General features: G+C 43.9%; 1 long non-coding RNA gene across 1 annotated transcript; it reads left to right on the forward strand.

The window, feature by feature from the left end:
- Nucleotides 1-3481: 3481 nt before the first annotated feature.
- On the forward strand, nucleotides 3482-19358 carry LOC135106142 (uncharacterized). The gene is made up of 4 exons (XR_010271127.1): nucleotides 3482-3801; nucleotides 17730-17874; nucleotides 18147-18344; nucleotides 19119-19358. It is a non-coding gene; the product is annotated as an uncharacterized LOC135106142 (long non-coding RNA).
- Nucleotides 19359-20366: the final 1008 nt, after the last annotated feature.

The raw sequence follows: 20366 nt of genomic DNA on the forward strand, positions 1-20366 counted from the left end.
GGGAGGCGGAACACTCGCCCTTGAAAGACCAACATTGCGGAAAGGTGGAAAGTTCTGGACATTATTATGCAATGCTAGTTTACTCACGCCTGACTTCCTCGCTTGTTCACACCAGCGAGCCACTACGTAATGCACCATGCGGTATTTGTTATTTAGCTCATTTTAATTTGTTTTAATTGTGTCAAGTCTGGTGCAGTGTTCTTAGATCTCTATTTCCTTCATTATTACTACTACTATTATTATTATTATTATTATTATTATTATTATTATTATTATTATTATCATCATCATCATCATCATCATCACCATTATTATTTTGTACTAATATATAGCATGGAATTTCCTCTCTTTTAATGGCTAATGTTCTTGGTACTTCCCTCCTCTGCCACACTCGTGATGCTCGAAATGGATCTCTGCCCGCCACTCAGGTGAACGCCGGTCTTGATTTAATCCTCTCTTGGCATCAGCGCTGGGACATGAAATTCAATTCAGCCAAGACCAATAGTATTACCTTTAGTCGTTCAGGGACCTGCAGTGCCGCACATCGTGATATCACAGTCAACCATCTGGCTCCCGTGACTCCTTGAACTGCTTGGGGTAACTTTAGAGCCCAATACGGGAATTATATTAGGAAAATTTATGCTGTAATTTCCCAGAAGGTTAGAATATTCTGGATATATGGATCCATTTTCCATTTACTTACTTTCATGGACTTCCACAATGATGAAGGTGATAATAACAAAAACAACAACAACAACAACAACAACAATAATAATAATGATAATAATAATAATAATAATGATAATAATGATAAAAACTATAGTAGAAGTAATAGTAGCAGCAGTAATGGTGGTAGTGGTGGTGGTGGCAGTAATAGTTACAAAGTGATATACCGTCATGATTGCTCCCTTTCCCTTGGTTACATTCACAACACTTTCCCTTTTCATTCACTAAACCGAAGGTGGACAGTTTTCTCTCCAGAAATTACCATTCTTTATTCCACAGCTTTGCGATGAGTGTCTTTGTGTTGCCCTTCCTCCCTTGTCGTTCATTTTGGTCTCATTTCTTAATCTCGGTTTCAGTTTTCCTTAATTTGCTAGACCTCATAAACTGTGTGTGTGTGTGTGTGTGTGTGTGTGTGTGTGTGTGTGTGTCATTTTCAGAAGTAACCCTTATTCTTTTCTTCCTTCTCTTTCTCCATTTCTTTCGCATTCTCTTTCTTGTCCAATTCCTCCTCTTCTGTCTGACCTCCACTCTCTCTCTCTCTCTCTCTCTCTCTCTCTCTCTCTCTCTCTCTCTCTCTCTCTCTCTCTCTCTCTCTCTCTCTCTCTCTCGTCCTCCTCATTTCAGCATTTCACGCTCTGCTCGTCCAGCCCTCCAACCATTAACACGTTCTCTCTCTCTCTCTCTCTCTCTCTCTCTCTCTCTCTCTCTCTCTCTCTCTCTCTCTCTCTCTCTCTCTCTCTCTCTCTTTCTGTTACCTATATTTTCCCCGCTAAGTTTCCTCGTCCTCCTGATGGGTCGCTGTAAACAGTGTGGGAAAAACGACGCGCTGGTTTTCCTCTCGGCAGGACAAATGGCTCAAATGACTCCCACACAAGTTGCCTCGGTCGTTGTGTCAGAGAGGACGAGGCGTGGCAGCTCTTGTTCTCGAGGAGAGCTGTCACCTCCCCCTGGTCTTCTCTACGTGTCTGCTTTTATTCTCTTTTTTTTTTTTTTTTTTAGGGGGGGCGGTGTGTTTGTGTGAGTTGGGTGTCTTTGCACTAGTGACTACGTATGCTGGTGTTTGTGCATCGTTTGTTGCATCTTTTGTTTCTGTTGTGCTTAGTCCTTCTATTGCTTGTCGTAATTATTCTTGAAGTTTATGTTTGAAAGACAGCTCATCTTTGTGTCCATTGGTGTGTGTGTGTGTGTGTGTGTGTGTGTGTGTTAGGGTAGACAGAAAAAAATAAATAAACCACTACTCCCTCGTAGAAAATGAATTGTCTGTCTTATTCACCGCCTACAAGAACTTATGAAAATGAAAGCCAGTATAACTATTTACAGTAACTCCTGAACCTACCTACTAAAGCTTTGAGGTGCCGTGTTCTATCGTTTTTCGCAAATAAAACCTTAAAGCGTCAGATAAGGGTGCTAATTTGGCGGTGGATGTTTGAGACCCCGACCTAATTGGTAGAAATATGCTTTGGCGTCATATGTGGATAATGAAGGCAATTATAACAGTAAATTTAGGATAAACTCGGCTCAAATTTACAGGCACTGGTAGCGAGACTAGGTGCTGTCATAATAGATACCCCGCCCACTCATCCTTTCGTGACATTGATGTGACATTTAATTATGATCTAAGAGTAATCACCCATCCAACTAGCAGTTCTGTCTTTTTGCCTGGCACACACACACACACACACACACACACACACAAAACGATAGAACGCGGCTCTTCAGACCTTTAGTAGAGCCTTATCCCTAATGGTTTCGTGTATCATAATCACGCTGCAGTGACTGTGAAGGGAATCTATGGTCTGGGGTATTCGCTGTTCTACACATTACATATACCAGGTGCAAAGGCTCGTTTTCATCACTTGGTGCAGTTTGGTTTCTAAAAAATTGCGTTTCTTCCTCGTAATTATATCCTGCATGTGTAGGATTCGGCTTCTACCAGGCACAGCTCCGGACCTGTACGTTTCCTGACTCCTAGCAAGCATTTCACCGCTCTCGTATATTGTGCAGTTAGCTTCTTGGTGGGTGCGTGAGCCAGTCGCCGTGCTACATAGAGGAGAGGGCGTCATGGCGGCGTGGAATACCGTGGGCATGTTGGGATGTTGTGCGGCATGTTGTTGTTAGCGACGCGAAATATAGTAGACTTGTTTAGTTAAGACTCATTAGATAGTTCGTGTAATCTCGATACAATACTCATTTTTTGCGTCGTTGCTGAACCACGCCCTCAGGTACAGGCAGTTACTACTATATGATAGTGTAGTGGAGCGCGACAGTGTCCTCTGCCTTCCCACGAATCACAGGATCTTGGTTTTCTTATTGAACACCATAACATATTCCTCACAATAGTTAGGCATATCATCCATTAGTAACCATGCATGGAAATCCCCTAAAAACCTCCCAACACCGACACACACACTCTCTCTCTCTCTCTCTCTCTCTCTCTCTCTCTCTCTCTCTCTCTCTCTCTCTCTCTCTCTCTCTCTCTCTCTCATAAAAGCCGTAACAAGCATATTGTAACGAGTTGACTACAGCATAATTACTGAAGTGGCAGTTGATTGGGTGTGTTGCCATTGGGTTGATATTACCCAGGAAGGAAGTGGGGAAATCAGGATTAATATCATTTTATATTTATACTTATATTATCATTCATATGTATATATATGTGCAGAAGTTGTAGAATTATTACTATTACTGTAATTGTAAACTTTTTTCATATAATAAGCTTGATATTTGATAATATGGCAACTACTGCCGCACTGATCGAGGCCGGCAGTGGCGCCAGTCTCCGTAGGTAGACGACGGCGGGCGGTAACCGGGCTTAGGGCAGTACCTCCACTAACTTTCAAATGCTGAAGTGACACGGATTTTTTAAGAGTGTTTTTGCAGTTCTAGTGACAGACTAATACGACTTTACATTGTGAAAAGAAGAAACAGTCTTGAGAACCCGGCTAATTGTGTCTGTGGCCTCGGAAAATAGTAGCGGTGAGAGGAAAATGTTTCTCAACACAGCCATACAGGCCGCAACGTCTTAATGGACTAAACGCCACAAAACAACCACAGAGGCACGACTACTTAATCAAGGTGAGTACAGCTATTTTGGTGTTTTTTGAAGTTATTTATTCATCTTTAGTCTGGAAACTGGGAAATTTAGCCAGATATTGATAGAAAACGGACCGGCTGAGTTGGCAGGTCGTCCTTATTTATCAGCTATTTTCTGCTTCATCTCTCATTATTATAAGCCAATCAAGGCAACGCTGTCACAAAATAGAGTCATATGACTGAGCTTTCATATCCGCTGTTTAGATATATCCGCCATTGCCTGGTTTAATTAATTTTAATGAAGGTTTAATTGAGGTGAATTAGCAGTCGTCCCCTCCACTGGCCCGCCCCCATCATGGCAGCCATCATGCATATCCCTGTCCCAGAATGTTCCAATATTATTTTTTCTATTTTCTTAATTTTGTTATTTCGACTAATAAGTAATATTTTATGGTTACTAAAAATATTTGGTTACTTTTTAAGTGTTTTTTATATGTCTGTTAAGTGAAACATGTTGATTTTGGCGTAGTTTATGTGTAAATAAGTTGGGGGTGTTCGGCCCTTTTTTGACAATCTTTTTTTATTTATTTTTTTTTTATTTCAGCTTGCACTTGAGTTCTTATTGCTTCTAAAATTTGTCCATAATTTGTAAAGTCTATTTTCACTCCTGAGAAGTCAAAATTGTGGACTGTAGAATTGTTTTTAATCGTCTCAGTGTTCCAATAATGTTCTATTTTTTTCCTGTGAATTGTTTGTTTCTGCTCTTAACTAACTTTAAATTGTTTGAAAAAATAGTTCATATTTTTAAAGTGTTTTTTTTTTTTATTCTTGTTAAGTCTAAATATGTGGACATTTCAATGGTTTTGATTGGGGTCAAGATCCCAATATTTTCCAGATTATTTTTCATATATATCTTTTATATTACTGAGGCTTGAAATCTCTTTATATTACCAGTATTATTTAAAGTATGTTACCTGTCAGAATATGTAAAGCATTCGAGTCTAACTGCCTTTTTTCTAGGGGTCATTTTCAAAATTAAATACGTTCTTACGTAAGTAACGGTCCCGTGACGTCATCAGCGCGGCACCACCTTCCCTTCGTCTCTCTTCGTCAATATATAGCATAATTTCCGTTGTTTTCCTAGATATTTCCAGGTATTTCCAGACAAACAGTGTGTGTGTGTGTGTGTGTGTTTGTGTGTGTTGTCCTGTCAATCGTTGTACAGGTGGTGATGCAGTGTGTGTGTGTGTGTGTGTGTGTGTACTGTTCTGTCATTCGTTGTATAGGTGGTGATGTGTGTGTGTGTGTGTTGTCCTGTCATTCGTTGTACAGGAGGTGATGCTGTGTGTGTGTGTGTGTGTGTGTGTGTGTGTGTGTGTGTGTTGTCCTGTCATTCGTTGTACAGGAGGTGATGCTGTGTGTGTGTGTGTGTGTGTGTGTGTGTGTTGTCCTGTCATTCGTTGTACAGGTGGTGATGTTGTGTGTGTGTGTGTGTGTGTGTGTGTGTGTGTGTGTGTGTGTGTTGACAGGTCGTTGTACAGGTGGTGATGCAGTGTGTGTGTGTGTGTGTGTGTGTGTGTGTGTTGTCCTGTCTTTCGTTGTACAGATGGTGATGCAGTGTGTGTGTGTGTGTGTGTGTGTGTGTGTGTGTGTGTGTGTGTGTGTGTGTTGTCCTGTCTTTCGTTTTATAGGTGGTGATGCAGTGTGTGTGTGTGTGTGTGTGTGTGTGTGTGTTGACCTGTGAGACCATGGAGTCTTCAAGGTGTCCCTGTGTGTGTGTGTGTGTGTGTGTGTGTGTGTGTGTGTGTGTGTGTGTGTGTACCTGTAAGGCCCTGGGTCATGACGTTCATGTGTGTGTGTGTGTGTGTGTGTGTGTGTGTGTGTGTGTATACCTGTGAGGCCCTGGCCATGAGGATGTTCGTGTGTGTGTGTGTGTGTGTGTGCTAGAGTTAGCTAGCCATGGAATAGCTGTTATACGGTAACGTTTAATTGTTGTTTTGTGAGTGAGTGTGTGTATAAAGTGTAAGTAGCAATTACCACTAGCGGTATTAGTAATCAGCATGACTCGCAGCTAGAATAGGTGAAGTTAGGAATCGACTGGTAGAGGTGATGACATGTGAGGCAGGGTTTGAGGTACTCCGTGGCACTGAAGTACAGAGAGAGAGAGAGAGAGAGAGAGAGAGAGAGAGAGAGAGAGAGAGAGAGAGAGAGAGAACCAAGATCGAGCGCAACAAGACGTGTGAGCAAGAGGAAAGGAAGGCGAGTTGAGTGTGTGACTGACTGACTGTTGACGGTGCGAGTGCCTGGCCACCCCAGTGCCTCCCTGTGTCGTGACTGTATTGCATGTTGACTTATATACTGTTGTGTGATATATATATATATATATATATATATATATATATATATATATATATATATATATATATATATATATATATATATATATATATATATATATATATATATATATACATATATATATACATATATATAAAACCAGTTATAGATGTGAGTTTATTTCCCGACCGATTTCGCCCAAAGCTTCTTCAGGGGAATTGAGGAAGCTCCGGTCACGACCCAAGCTATATTGAGCTAGAGAGAGCGTGGTATCAAACATCCACTGCCAAAATAGCACCCTTGTTCGACGCAGTGTTAAGATTTTATTTGCGAAAAACGATAGGACACTGCACCTTAAATCCTTAGTATGCAGCCACACCGTCTTGGTTCGTCCAGGTATAAATAGGAGTCTTCGTTAAGTTCATATTTCCTATCATTGCAAAATAAAATAATCTGTAACGATTCTGACAACTGGAAACTTTAAAACGACAGTTAAGCATTTTTTCCTTCCCCTCTCTTACTCGAAAAAGGAGGTATATTTAGAAAGAAAAAACTGGGTGCTTGAGGAACTTCGAAGCTATGAAGTAGTAACTCGTGCAGGCAGCGTATTAAAGCAACCAGAGTCTTCACGAGACCCGCAGGAATGTCGAGTATGCGACGAGCGTCTGGCGGTTCGCCTTCGTGCCAAGCTTTTGCTTGCGTGAGAACAAGCACGCAGACAGAGCGAGAGAAAGAAAAGAGACATGATCTCTTAATTATGATGCGAAAAAAAAAAAAAAAACACGGAGATGAGTGATGGACCACTATTCCAGGGCAAGGTAGAGATAGCTATTGTGTAGCTATATTTTTACCTTGGTCCTGCCAGCCCCCACAACACCGACACCCCGCCTGCTGTTGGTGCGGGACACGGGACACCGCAGCCACGCTCCACGTCACTCTACTATCCCTCCCCGCCGTCGCCGCCGCCGCCACACGTCTAGGAACGCGATGCACTGACCTTGAACAGCGCGAGGCGTTTGTTGCCCGCTGTCCGCCGCTCTTCAAATACTCCACTCAGACTCAAGAAACTTTGCTTGCTTCACCTTCCATTACTATTTCCTTTGTGTTCAAATTCTGAAAGGGTTGTGCAACTAGATTTTGGAGTACCTTGATAGTCTCTTACAAGTATTCAGTTCGTAGGAAGTAGAGAAACAGAATCACAGACTTCCGGATTTCCAGAAATGTTATTTAGAGGGGAAAATAAGGAAACCAGTTATAGTAAAAGCAGACGGCAGCCATTCCATGTATTATGAGCCTCTCTTCCCATTATCGGTCTTATAGTGCCTGGATCTATTCATACGAGAACAGGAGCAAGTAAGTTAAGTAAGAATACTATAGTAAGGAAAGTAGGGATGCGCAGGATGAGGCGAGACCAAAGTGTGATGAAAAGAAGGTGGTGTGATGAGACCAAAGCTTGGAAGAGAGAGAGAGAGAGAGAGAGAGAGAGAGAGAGAGAGAGAGAGAGAGAGAGAGAGAGAGAGAGAGAGAGAGAGAGAGAGAGATGAACCCAGGGTAGGGATAAAGAAGACGAGGAGGAGGAATAAACAAAGATAGAGGAAAAGAGGAGGAAAAGCAGTAGGAGGAGGCAGGGGAGTAAGATGCAGCTGAGAGCGAGAGATGAAGAGTGGAGGAGCAGGATTCGGGGGGAAGAGATAAGTTTTTATGAGCGATGGAGATGAGGAAGGGCAAAGGAGTGAGCAGTGGTGGAGGTAGCGAGACGCGAGGCGGGGGAGGAAGGAAGAGAGGGAAGGAAAGGAGTAAAAGGAGTGTAAAGTCGAATACTTCAGAAAGCGCGGAAAAAAAAATGAAAGGAAAGTAAAACAAATAACAAATTCACTAAAAGGGAGACACGAAAAATTAAGAAAAGAAAGGTAATTTAAATAAGTTTTTAAAGTTGAAAGCAAAATCTGAAGGAAATGGAGATGACGAACCTTAAAAAATAGCTTAAAAGAAAAAAAAATATGCTCACCTTGAAGAAAAAAAAAACGCAAATAAATATTTTCCTTAACCGGATGTTTAGTCTTTGATTCGCGAGAAAGTTAACAATCCATAACCTCGCCTTTACTGTCTACGTCTCCCAAAGTTATGTACTGCGTGGTGTGAGAAACAGCCTAGTAGAGTGAAAATGCATGTTGCTGTTTGCTGTTCCTTTGTGTTCCTTTGTGCAGGACTTCTTTCCTCGGCACCAGTCTGCGGGAAGCGGGTCCAGCAGTCATGGCGTCAGCTGCGCCACACCATCACTCAATGGCAACAAGTATTTCCGATTTTATGAGACCAAAGATGAGTGTCTATGCGGTGTTTGTCATGCTGGACACGCGAGTGCAACACATCACGGTGCTTCACAGTCACTAGTGTGTGAAATACTGTTGCGGGAATATAAAGTATTTGTATTTCTGTTCGAACAGCTGCCAAAATATTAATACAGCACTGATGAACAGCCAGTCTTGTGTCCAGTTTTGCAAGCTTTTCTTTACTCTATTATCAGGAAATAAAGTTACTCTCCACCCTTTTCGGAATAACTAATGAATAATTAAAATCACTTGTACAGTCTCCTTTCACGGTCACACATGTAGATATTGTTATGCAAATCCTATGCAGAAATATGTAGTGTGCAGGTACATACCATCAGCTTTAAGAAGGACAGCCTTGGTGTCCTGCACTGATTACCGGTGGCACTCAGTGGAACACTTTATTCCTGCGTGATTCACACCACGCTCGCCTTGATGTGGCTGTAAGATGGCCACCCTTTTTTCAGTAGAAATAATCATGAATACACTCAAGAATATTTCCATGAAACATTTATGATCGCATTCAAATCTGCAGCATTTGACACACGTGTGTTTGTGTGTGTGTGTGTGTGTGTGTGTGTGTGTGTGTGTGTGTGTGTGTGTGTGTGTGTGTGTGTGTGTGTGTGTGTGTTTAAGGTGATGGAGGAATGAAGCCAGAAAATTGAAAATGATGACAACAGTCTGTCTATTCCCTTCTTCCTTCCGTTCCTTCCCTTCCGCTCACAATTTCTTCCTCCGTCCTTCACCTCATTCCTCCCTCCCTCCCTCCCTCCCTCCCTCCCTCCCTCCCTCCCTCCACGTCTTCCCACAGACAGTCGTACCTACTCATTCACTGAGCAGCACTTGCCCGAAGGCTCAAAGAAAAGTCCCTGTGCGCTCGCTTCCCTTTCCGTGATGATATTACGAGAAAGTGAGATTCGTTATACATTTGGCAAAAAGCTTCCTGATTTCCTCCATGCAGCAGAGGAATTAAAAAAAAATGCCTTCGGAATTTCTCTTTGGAGTTGAGGAAATGGAAAAGAAATATTCCTTTGATCAGATGAACCACAAGAGGACGAGAGAGTTTTACTAATTAATGAATGAAAGCTCGGGCTTGGAGCAGCAAGGTAAAGGCGACCTGGCGAGGCCACGGATAGGTGGAGGGAGGGCGAGGGAAAGGAAGAGGTTGCTGAGAAGCCCGCGAGGCTGCCGAGAGTGCGGTGAGGAGGCAGAGTTGTGAGGTGGGGACCACCACCACCACCACCACCACCATCACCACCATCACCACCATCACCACCACCACCACCATTGCCATGGACTTTGTCACAGAAGGAAAAACAAATGTAGCTCTTGTGTCTTGCTTAATTCTTCTTGCTATGGGTTTTGGATGGTAAGGACTGTGGTGTGTGTGTGTGTGTGTGTGTGTGTGTGTGTGTGTGTGTGTGTGTGTGTGTGTGTGAGGGGAAGAAATCTTGACCAGCAGAATATCGTCATTACAGCCTTAATCGTGTGTAATGTCATGAAATGTTGCACCGTCCCTGATGAAATATTACTCCGATGTGTCCCGTGACCCTTGCATCTCTCTCTCTCTTCTCTCATCTCTCGTCTCTCTCGCTCTCTCTCTCTCCTCTCTCGTCTCTCTCTCTCTCTCTCTCTCTCTCTCTCTCTCTCTCTTCTCTCTCTCTCTCTCTCTCTCTCTCTCTTCTCTCTCTCTCTCTCTCTCTCTCCATCTATTGATTTCCTCCCTACCTACCTTCATCTCTCTCATCAGGCTCATTCCCCCTTCCCTCTCATCCCATTCCCTCTCCCATCCCTTCCATTACACTCGCCCAAAACACTTCCTCCCTCTCTCTACTCTTTTATTTCCTCATCATTCCTTCCCGTACTTCTCTTCCATTATTATTTTCTTATTATTATCATCCCACTCCTTCCCTTCCGCTCTCCATCCCTCCATTCCTGATATTATCCTCCCTCCTCTTAATTCCCCTCTCATCCCTACCATTGCATTCACTCCTTCCCTATCATCTCATTTTTCTATCATTCCTCCATTTCTGCCTTTTACTCTCATTCATTCACCCTCACGTCCCATTCACTTAATTAACTCTACCTCTCACCCTTCCCAAGTAGTGTACCTCTCACTTCCTGCCCCAATCATTTCCTCTCCTTCCCACTCCCACACATTCATCTTGCCTTCCCACTCACCCTTCAGCACCTCGTCCCTCTCACTCTTTCACAGGCTTCTCTCACTCCGCTCTCCACACAACACTCGAGTCCGTCCCTCTCTCTTCTCTCCCATCTTTCCTCCTATTCCCTTCTTTTCTTCCCCATTCCTTCCTTTTCCTTGCGACTTTCTTCTCCCGTCCTCCCCTTCCTCCCTCCACTTATTCTGTACTTCATTTTCCATTTCTTTTCTCTCTTCCTCAATACTCTCCATCATTAAGTTATCATCATTAAGTTATTATTTCCCTATGGCTTCCTCACTCCCTCTCTCGAAAACACTCAATTCCAGGAAAATGCAAGAGCCAACCTTTCCTGGAAGCCTTTGTGTGTCCGCCGCTCGTTGTCGTATCTATGCAATTTTTTTTGCGATAAGGTTTATGAATCAGCAGGTTCCCTTTATCAGGAGGAATTCGGGAAAAGGACGCTACTGCTTCCCTATCATGGTGAGGAGAATGCGTGCGCTGGTCGGGTCGGGCAAGGCAAAGGTTCACAGGCTAAGGTTGGATGGACAGCCACCGACTACCACCGACCGTGTCACTTTGGCCGAGAGCAATAGAGGTTTCCTTCTAATCACAACAACACACCACTCCAGTCTCTCCCTACAGGCCGTGCTTACCAAACTCGCCTTTCCCTCTCCAGCACCCTTTCTTCACTTACCTTGCTCTCGTGGCTTGGGTGAGGCACAGGAGACTTCCTCGCTTGTGTATAGGACAGGACCGTGAGAGGCAGCAGTGTTTGTGGTGACCTAGACAGATGTAGGGTTTGAATCAGACACGTGTTCTAATCTCTCTCCGCCACGGCTGGTCCTCAAGCTTAGTCAAGTCGTCGGGTCCTAAATGAGTAGTATTAGTAGTTTGAACAACTTTCTTCTTCTTCTTCTTCTTCTTCTCTTCTTCTTCTTCTTCTTCTTCTTCTTCTTCTTCTTCTTCTTCTTCTTCTTCTTCTTCTTCTTCTTCTTCTTCTTCTTCTTCTTCTTCTTCTTCTTCTTCTTCTTCTTTCTTCTTCTTCTTCTTCTTCTTCTTCTTCTTCTTCTTCTTCTTCTTCTTCTTCTTCTTCTTCTTCTTCTTCTTCTTCTTCTTCTTCTTTCTTCTTCTTCTTCTTTCTTCTTCTTCTTCTTCTTCTTCTTCTTCTTCTTCTTCTTCTTCTTCGTCAGCCTCTTCTTCTGGAGGAACTTGGGGCAGGCAGCCTTTACTTGTCTAAAGACTAAATTGTCACGAAGCGTTTCACCATGAAGACACATTACACATACCGGTTTCCGGAATTTTTGTAGCTTAGCACAGTCCATGCTGTAGTGGCAGTATGTATGTTTAAAGCTCTCACTACACAGCCTACACTCAGTAAAGACATTTTTTTTTTTTTCCATTGCGGGTTGTTATGGAGTCGCAAGTTGTGACCCTGTCATGGACGTCCCCATCTGGGTGGTGTATCACTTCCCACAGATATCTGTATCCCGTGCACAATCTTGAGTAGGTAGTCTATAATTATTGCCTGGTGTGCATTCCGAGAGCAGCGTAATCCGCTGGTTTCATGTCAGTCAGGCCGCATTACGGCCTCAAGGACGGCTTCTCATGTGCGCATGCGGCCTCCTCCTCTTCCTTAATTTTTTTTTATTTTTATTTTTTTTTTTTTTATTAACAGGGGCCAATACATTAATTAATTTTCCTAAGTAGGAACGTGAGCTGCAACAGGGAAGAGAGGAGGAGGGGGAGGAGAAGAGAACAACAACAAAAAAGGAGTAAGAGGAGGGTGAGTGTGACGAAGTGCAGAAAGAGGAGAAGGAAAAGGGAGGAACAATAATGAAGGTAGTGGAAAAAGGCAAGACAAGGAAGAAAAAAAGAAGAAATACCAGGTGATAGAAAAAGAAGAAGAAGAGGAGGAGGAAACAGGCGATCACCTTCAAATGAGTTCCCTCTCAGGTCAGGTTTGGCAGACCCGATCGATCCTCATGTCTTCCCCACACCTGTTTGTTGTATGCTGCTGTCTGTCTGTCTATGTGTATGTATATATGTTGTGTGCTCATGTCTGTCCGACCGCCTGTTTATTTATTCGACTCTCTCTCTCTCTCTCTCTCTCTCTCTCTCTCTCTCTCTCTCTCTCTCTCTCTCTCTCTCTCTCTCTCTCTCTCTCTCTCTCTCTCTCTCTCTCTCTCTCTCTCTCTCTCTCTCTCTCTCTCTCCCTCACCTTCTGTGCATCACCGTCCCGGGCAGGCAGCTGCGGTCCCTCGCCCCCTGCACGTCACCGCCTCGGGCAGGTAGCGGCGGCCCCTCACCCTCTGCACGTCACCGCCACGGCGCCGGCACCACTGCTGGCTGCCGTAACCCAGGCACTAGTTTTCTGGATGGCGTGATAGTAATTACTTCTGCGGGATAGTAAGTCTGGCGTCGTAAAAACTAGGCGTGTCTCATTTTTCTCTTTCTTTACGTCCCGTTCTCCTGGAAACACTTACTTCATTGGACGGGGAGTTTTCCTCGTTTTTCCCGCGATAAATATTTCACCATTAAGTGAGCAGCTTCCGGCCTGGAGAAACTCCTCACGCCAGCGTTTGCAGTGAAGACTGTCCGGTGAATTAAGTGTTTCTTTTTGAGTGAAATAGAAAAAGTGGAATTTACTTCTTGTATGTGAGAGAGAGAGAGAGAGAGAGAGAGAGAGAGAGAGAGAGAGGAGAGAGAGAGAGAGAGAGAGAGAGGAGAGAGAGAGAGAGAGAGCCTGGCGTCCTGTGAGTGGCGGCTGTCGCGTCCCATTACTGCTGGGTCAGGTGGCCGCGGGGCAAGTTATAATGGACCGCTGTGGCGCTGCGGGAACTTGTGCGGGAGATGATGGCGGCGGGGGGCGTGTGAAATCTGACTCCTGGAATATGGACAAAAAGTAGAAAAAGAAGGGGCGGCGGAGAGAAGAAGAGAGGCAGAGGCGGCGGGGAAACGTGGGAGAGACAAGGGGGGGGTAGAGAGACACCTGCTTGGAATGGGAGATATGCAGCCTTTGAGGGGAGAGGGTGAAGATGTAGGGTGGAGGTGGAGGGTTTCTTTTCTTAGGGAGAGAATAAAGTATCGAAGCAGACCCGGAAGACCACGAGCAGAATGGGCGGCGGGAGTGGGAACAAGCGAGGCAATGGTCCCCGAGGTTGTGATATTTTGTCAAGGCTTGGGGTGGAAAGGCTGCCGTGTGGAATTGGAAGGGGCTGGGGACGGGAAGGGGGATGAAACGACGGGGATTATTGGGGTGGGGGTGGAGAAGGGTCAAATCTAGTAGTCTCGGAATATCTTTACCTACAACCTTGTACCTTGTGTTGTTGTTGTTGTTGTTGTTGTTGTTGTTGTTGTTGTTATCGTTGCCGTTGTTGATGTTGTGCGTTGAAGTAGGAAATTGAAAAAGCCACAGCAAATTGTCATGGTAAATAGACAGAAAAACAAATGCATGTACGAGGTTTATCTGTCGGCTGCTATTCATCAGCTGGTAGAAGCAGGCTGCCCGCGACGACACGCTCCAGCCAGCTTCATCTGTCACGCCTGTGTGCCTGGCCTTACTGAGGAACACAGTGATACACATTAAGGCAAAAGATGCTGCGTTTATCAGTCCTTTCCTGATATTGTGGCTGTTGTAGTAGCTGTTTAATTTTCAAGAACACACACACACACACACACACACACACACACACACACACGGGCTCCCAGCAGGCACCCAGTGAGCCTCGCCTAGAACATTCTTTCCTGTCCGGACGAGCGTTGGAAACTGTATTGTTTCATTTCTTACAAATTTCGAACTACAGATCCTTTACTAATTACCGAAGAGGTTTCAATTAATTTCTCATCCTGGATTGCATATTTTCACTGTTACGATTTGCTGATCAAGTATTTTGTATTCTGTACGTGACGCGGCCAACTTTTTTGGTGTATTTTTTCCACGTGCTCGGCGTTGTTTACTGAGTGGCGGTGTGTTGGGTGCTGGCTAGCTGTGTGTGGCACATGGCCTTGGTGTGGCGACCGTGACGTGGTGTGGTGTTGGTTGTACGGTTATTGTTTACGTACGTGGCATCGGTGGCGGTGGTGGCAATATGCGAGTCATTAATCTGTCACAGTATCGTTTTTGTACAATGTTAAGATAGACGTCACTGGCGGGTGTTGGTGGTGGCTGGCCAGGCTTCAGCGGGACGAGATGTGTGCTTGGGGAGATGCATGTGGTGTTCGGTGATGCCAGTGAGCGAGGCATCCTTCTCAGGGCACTGGCATGACTGGCACAAGGGTGTTTTGACATTCCTGCGAGTCGGGTGTGGCAAGAGGGAGAGAGAGAGAGAGAGAGAGGTGGAATTAACTTAAGCCTCTGTGATATCAACAAGGATTTCGTCTACTGTCGTGATAGAGGCAATAACTTGTGTGTGTGTGTGTGTGTGTGTGTGTGTGTGTGTGTGTGGGTTGATAAATGGAGCAGAAAAGCCAGGAATAAAGTAAACAGAAGCAATAGACACTGGAGGAGGATGGGTACAAGAGAGAGAGAGAGAGAGAGAGAGAGAGAGAGAGAGAGAGAGAGAGAGAGAGGAGAGAGAGAGAGAGAGAGAGAGAGAGAGAGAGAGAGAGAGAGAGACCTGAAAAGATTTGGGTGGAGGTGCCAGCGAGTAGAGTGTGATGGACCTCTTTAGATAAGTGAGGCAGAGAGAAACAGTGAGAAAAAAAAAAAAAAAAAAAGGAAAATCTGACAATTAAAGAGAAAGACGATGTGGCTGTTGGATATTTATATGATTTCTAAATATAAGAAATAATGAATGGCAACAGCAAAGGGGAAAAGAATGGTAAGAATACAAGGGAGGTGGACATGAAAGAGAGGAGTTGCATGCAGCATTTTAGAAAATTAAACTTGTGGGGAAGCAAACAGTAAGATGAAGCAATACCAGCAGAAATGTGGGAGTGCCTGCAGAGGGAGCTTTAACAACAGTTTGTGAGGGAAGCTTTTCAGCGTGCTGTAAAGGAGCGCGTGTTTCGTGGGTAAATAGAAAGAAAAACAAATGCAGGTATGAGGTTTATCTGTCAGCTGCTATTCATTACCTGGTAGAAGCAGGCTGCGCGCAACGGCACGACGAGGCAAACAATGTGTATCGCTTTACTCGTAGATGAAAAGATTATTCATTCCATTCGGGAAATTTAGAGGTATAAGTATAGAGGTATAGAGGTATAATACAAGCTCATACAATACAATATATAATACAAAGGTGAGAATCAGTGATGTAGATTCTATTTTAGAGGAAAATTATACGTTCGCATGTCATTTCCTGTTTGAGGCAATTGCTGGAGAGTAGCGGTGGTCAAGTGTTGAGACTCAGCCAGTGCGTGATAAAACCCAGTTCTTGACAAATTTTAAACAGCAAGACGCAGTAATTAAAAACACAAGGTAGTAATACACAACCATAAAGTGAAAATATGAAATATCAACTAAAACATTAAAACTGCACCTCACACCCAACACAAACAAAACATAATTGTTAAACACACAAACAAACTAAAAACCAGAGCAATACGCGCACATACAACATTCTCTTCCTCTTGATTCCCAATTTTGTATGTTTCCTCTTGCTTTCCTACACTGGCCTTTCCCAACTCTTTTCTGCACTTGCTTTATCACCACCTCCCTTTCCCTCTGAAGTGTGTAACTGTCTCTTTATCTTGCTTCTCTATTTTGTCCTTTTACACTGTCCTGCACTTGTTTTTCCTCCTTTGTGCCTCAGCCTCCTCTTTTGCTATTTCACCACCTGTCCAGATCTTTCTTTTCGCTTGTAAACTACGTGCATTCCTGTCTTCTGTGCTCTCGTCTCTCGCATCCTTTCCTTTCCCCCTCTAATCCTTTGTTATCCTTGCCCTCCAATGCGCGGCGGCCTGCTATTCAGCCTCTCTATGGTGTGTGCTGACATACTCGTACACTGCAGACCTTGAGCGCTGCGTGGGCACAAGAATAATTAAAATCTTCCCAACATCTGAGTCATGTGGCGTGGAGAACTTAAGAGATGAAAACGAGTTGTAATTTCAGACTGATATTCTTTTATCCTTTAATTACTCCATGTGACTCTTGAGATTTAAAGAATGTTAAAAGCTTCTTGTAAAAATGTAAAAGAAACGATTCATTTGTAGAACATTGTTAGTTTCATTTGTAGGAGAACTTTATTAGTTTCTCTCTCTCTCTCTCTCTCTCTCTCTCTCTCTCTCTCTCTCTCTCTCTCTCTCTCTCTCTCTCTCTCTCTCTCTCTCTCTCTCTCTCTCTCTCTCTCTCTCTCTCTCTCTGAGTTTCTAGATTTGCGGTTATAATCTTCACGTAATTAAAACTTGTATTGTTTAAATGAGAATCTCACCTCCAGCAATAAATTTTCTCCTGTTTCTTTTCTTTTACCTTCCTTTCCTCAAGAGCATCTGCAGGAGTTCCCGGACAGAAACATTTCCCAGTCATAAGTAGTCTTAAACTTTGTGTCTATTACTGGACAAACTTCCTTCTTTCGTTCACTTAAGCCAGCACGTGTACGCATGTTTACATAAAGAAGAGCCGTGGCGGCAGACGAACAATTACCTTTTCTTTATCCTTCCTTATTTGTGCTTCACTCAGACTCGCGTGTTTTGGTTTTTCCTTCCTCCATCATCTGTGTTTGTGTTGCTTTTGATGCTGTGGGTGAAAATTGTCCATCTCTCTCTCTCTCTCTCTCTCTCTCTCTCTCTCTCTCTCTCTCTCTCTCTCTCTCTCTCTCTCTCTCTCTCTCTCTCTCTCTCTCTCTCTCTCTCTCTCTCTCTCTCTCTCTCTCTCTCTCTCTCTCTCTCTCTCTCTCTCTCTCTCTCTCTCTCTCTCTCTCTCTCTCTCTCTCTCTCTCTCTCTCTCTCTCTCTCTCTCTCTCTCTCTCTCTCTCTCTCTCTCTCATATCAACAAAGGTGCTTGACGCAGAGTACCCTCACTGTGTTTTGTGTTCATTACCAAAGGAGAGGCAGGAAGAAACAGTGCACACACAGCAAGTTATCAATATTGGTACGGGACTGCTCTTGGACCCTCTCGCCTTAATCCTGGAGAAGCACCAGTACAGAACACGGCAGTTTGTCTTGCACAGGTTTGCCCAGACACTCATTAATCAGCCATCTTGTCCAGGGTGGGAGACAGGTGGGCGGTGGTGCGCCGCCTGTCCTGCCTGGCGAACACCGTACCGGGACAAGGCTGGCGGCGAGGAGTGTCACCTCCACACAGTGACGTTCAATCATCGAGGACTGCTTTCCAAACTGACGTGCGGCGCCATGTAAGCCTGTTGTTGTTGGGCCATAAAATTAATTCGTTAATCTTTACTGTTGCGTTAGTAATGTTTATGAAATTAATGATGTGCGCTTAAATTCATGTACTTAACACATGATTACATTATTCCTACATTTTTTTATGAAGCATTCACACAAAAAGTGCCAGCGGCTGTCAAATTGTGTGTGTGTGTGTGTGTGTGTGTGTGTGTGTGTGTGTGTGTGTGTGTGTGTGTGTGTGTGTGCGCGCGCGCTTTTAGTAGTACATCTTTCTTTTCAGACTTTGGGTGTTCAGGAAGGAGACGAGTGTTAACGTGAATGGTGGGGGACCCGGGAGAGCGAGGATGACAGTTGGCAAAGATGTGCCTAGGTGTTACTGTCATGGACCGCAGAACCAGCGGCCGTCTAGGGGCGTGGCTGGAGCAGTGGTGGCAGTCCTTCCTTCTGACTGCTTTTCCTTCCTTACGAGTTACAAGAGGTGATATTCCCACGTCATTGTTTTGTGGTTATTTTTCGTGTTCGAGCTTCAGGTTCTTAACTTCAGAACGTCCCAGCTTCAGATTGCTTCAGCTTCACTTTCTGTTGCATTAGCCAATAAGCCAATGTTGCTGCTGCGTCTGCGTCTGTAACCATGTTGTTGAGAGCAATACACACACACACACACACACACACACACACACACACACACACAGTGGTAGCCATGTTAAAACGTAGTTTTAACATGGCAGGACATTAATTTTCGTGGCTTACACATTACCGTGCATAGTAATGTATAAGCAGTGTTATATTTAAAGAAAAATAATGATGTAGCTCTTAGAGGAATTTCACACGATTTCCACACTGCACGGAGCACCGACGCCACTTCCGTGCCAATAAGAATGATAAAACCTAATCACAACTCCATGGACGACCCGAAATGCAGCGTATATTTTGTTGTAAATGGTATTAATCCATTCGAGAGTTCATTAAGAATTAGAATCGAAATATGAGAAACATTCTGACTATATTACTATTCATGGGCTGTCAGTAATAAGTAAGCCGTCAGATTTTGTCTCGTGTGAGAGAATCATTTCTCGCGTCAGTCACTCTCTCTCTCTCTCTCTCTCTCTCTCTCTCTCTCTCTCTCTCTCTCTCTCTCTCTCTCTCTCTCTCTCTCTCTCTCTCTCTCTCTCTCTCTCTCTCTCTCTCTCTCTCTCTCTCTCTCTCTCTCTCTCTCTCTCTCTCTCTCTCTCTCTCTCTCTCTCTCTCTCAGGTAAGTGATGGGAGCAATCAGGCGCGGCGAAGCGGCGAGGCGCGGCTCGGGACCCAGCCCCTGAACATAAATCTAAGAAGAGGCTTTGAATTCATTCACGTTCTTTATGATATATTGTTGCAGTAAAGGTTGTTCTGAGTGTTGCGTTGTGGACGACGGTGCTCGGGAAACATGAAAAATGTCACGTGAGCTTTCCACACTCTAATGTACGTAAATAAATTCTTCTATCACCCCTCGCAAGGAATATTTCACTATCTTGTATATTTGTAGTCATTCTCCTCTGTACTGAGTCTAACGGATATATATCCCACCTGTGATATGGGAACCAGAGCTGCACAACGTAATCTAGATGCAGTCTGGCCAGTGTCATATAGAACTTTAATATTACTTAGGAAATTTTCTACCTAACGCTTCTTGAGATTAATCCTAATACATGATTTTATTCCTAGTGTCTATAGACTGCTATCTCTGACTGAGATCTGAGTTACTTATAACTCTTAAATCTTTTTTGTTTGCTGATTTTCCCAGAGCCTTGTTTTTTCTTCTTGTTTTTTCTTGTTTTTCTTTTTTTTTGTATTGATTTCCTTCACTACACTAACTAGACATACCAGATGTACAATTGCCTACTCATCATTACAATACGTAACTGTAATATTAAGTTCACAAATAATTTCAGTGATATGCAGTCCTGTCAATTATAATATGATTTATATTACTGCATACCATTAAAATTCAATGTGAAGAAATAGTACCATATTACAAAGATGAGAGTTTTTTTTTTCGTTACTTGCCAAGAGACGCATTAGAATTCCTTGAGTGGATTGAGTGAGTTGAGCATCCCTGAGTTAGAAGATTAGCTGCAGGATGCCATCAGGCTTACACATAGCACTCCCTGTATTTAACATACGTACCTGCATTCATCTGTCCTTCCTATACATAGATTAATTTTCTTTTAAATGTTCTCTGATGACCCTGCACTAACAACCTGGGCCTGTTCCTGCCATCCACGCATACACATTTTCTCCTTAACGGCGTCACCGATACTCGCACTAAGGAAAAGAGTAGCTTGCGTGAGTTGACTTACTCTATCTCATGTACCCGTAAGACTCCTGCCAGAGGAACAGATAGGCGCGTGGGCAGGGCTGAGTGAGCCTGGCAGTGACGCAGGCCCGGCGCGGTGAAATAGAAGGTGCGGTAGCGAGAGTTGTATCGAACAAATTAGAAATAATGAGGTCCTGTTGAGTGACC

Source organism: Scylla paramamosain, chromosome 13 (assembly GCF_035594125.1).
Source record: "Scylla paramamosain isolate STU-SP2022 chromosome 13, ASM3559412v1, whole genome shotgun sequence".
Classification (NCBI taxonomy): Eukaryota; Metazoa; Arthropoda; class Malacostraca; order Decapoda; family Portunidae; genus Scylla; species Scylla paramamosain.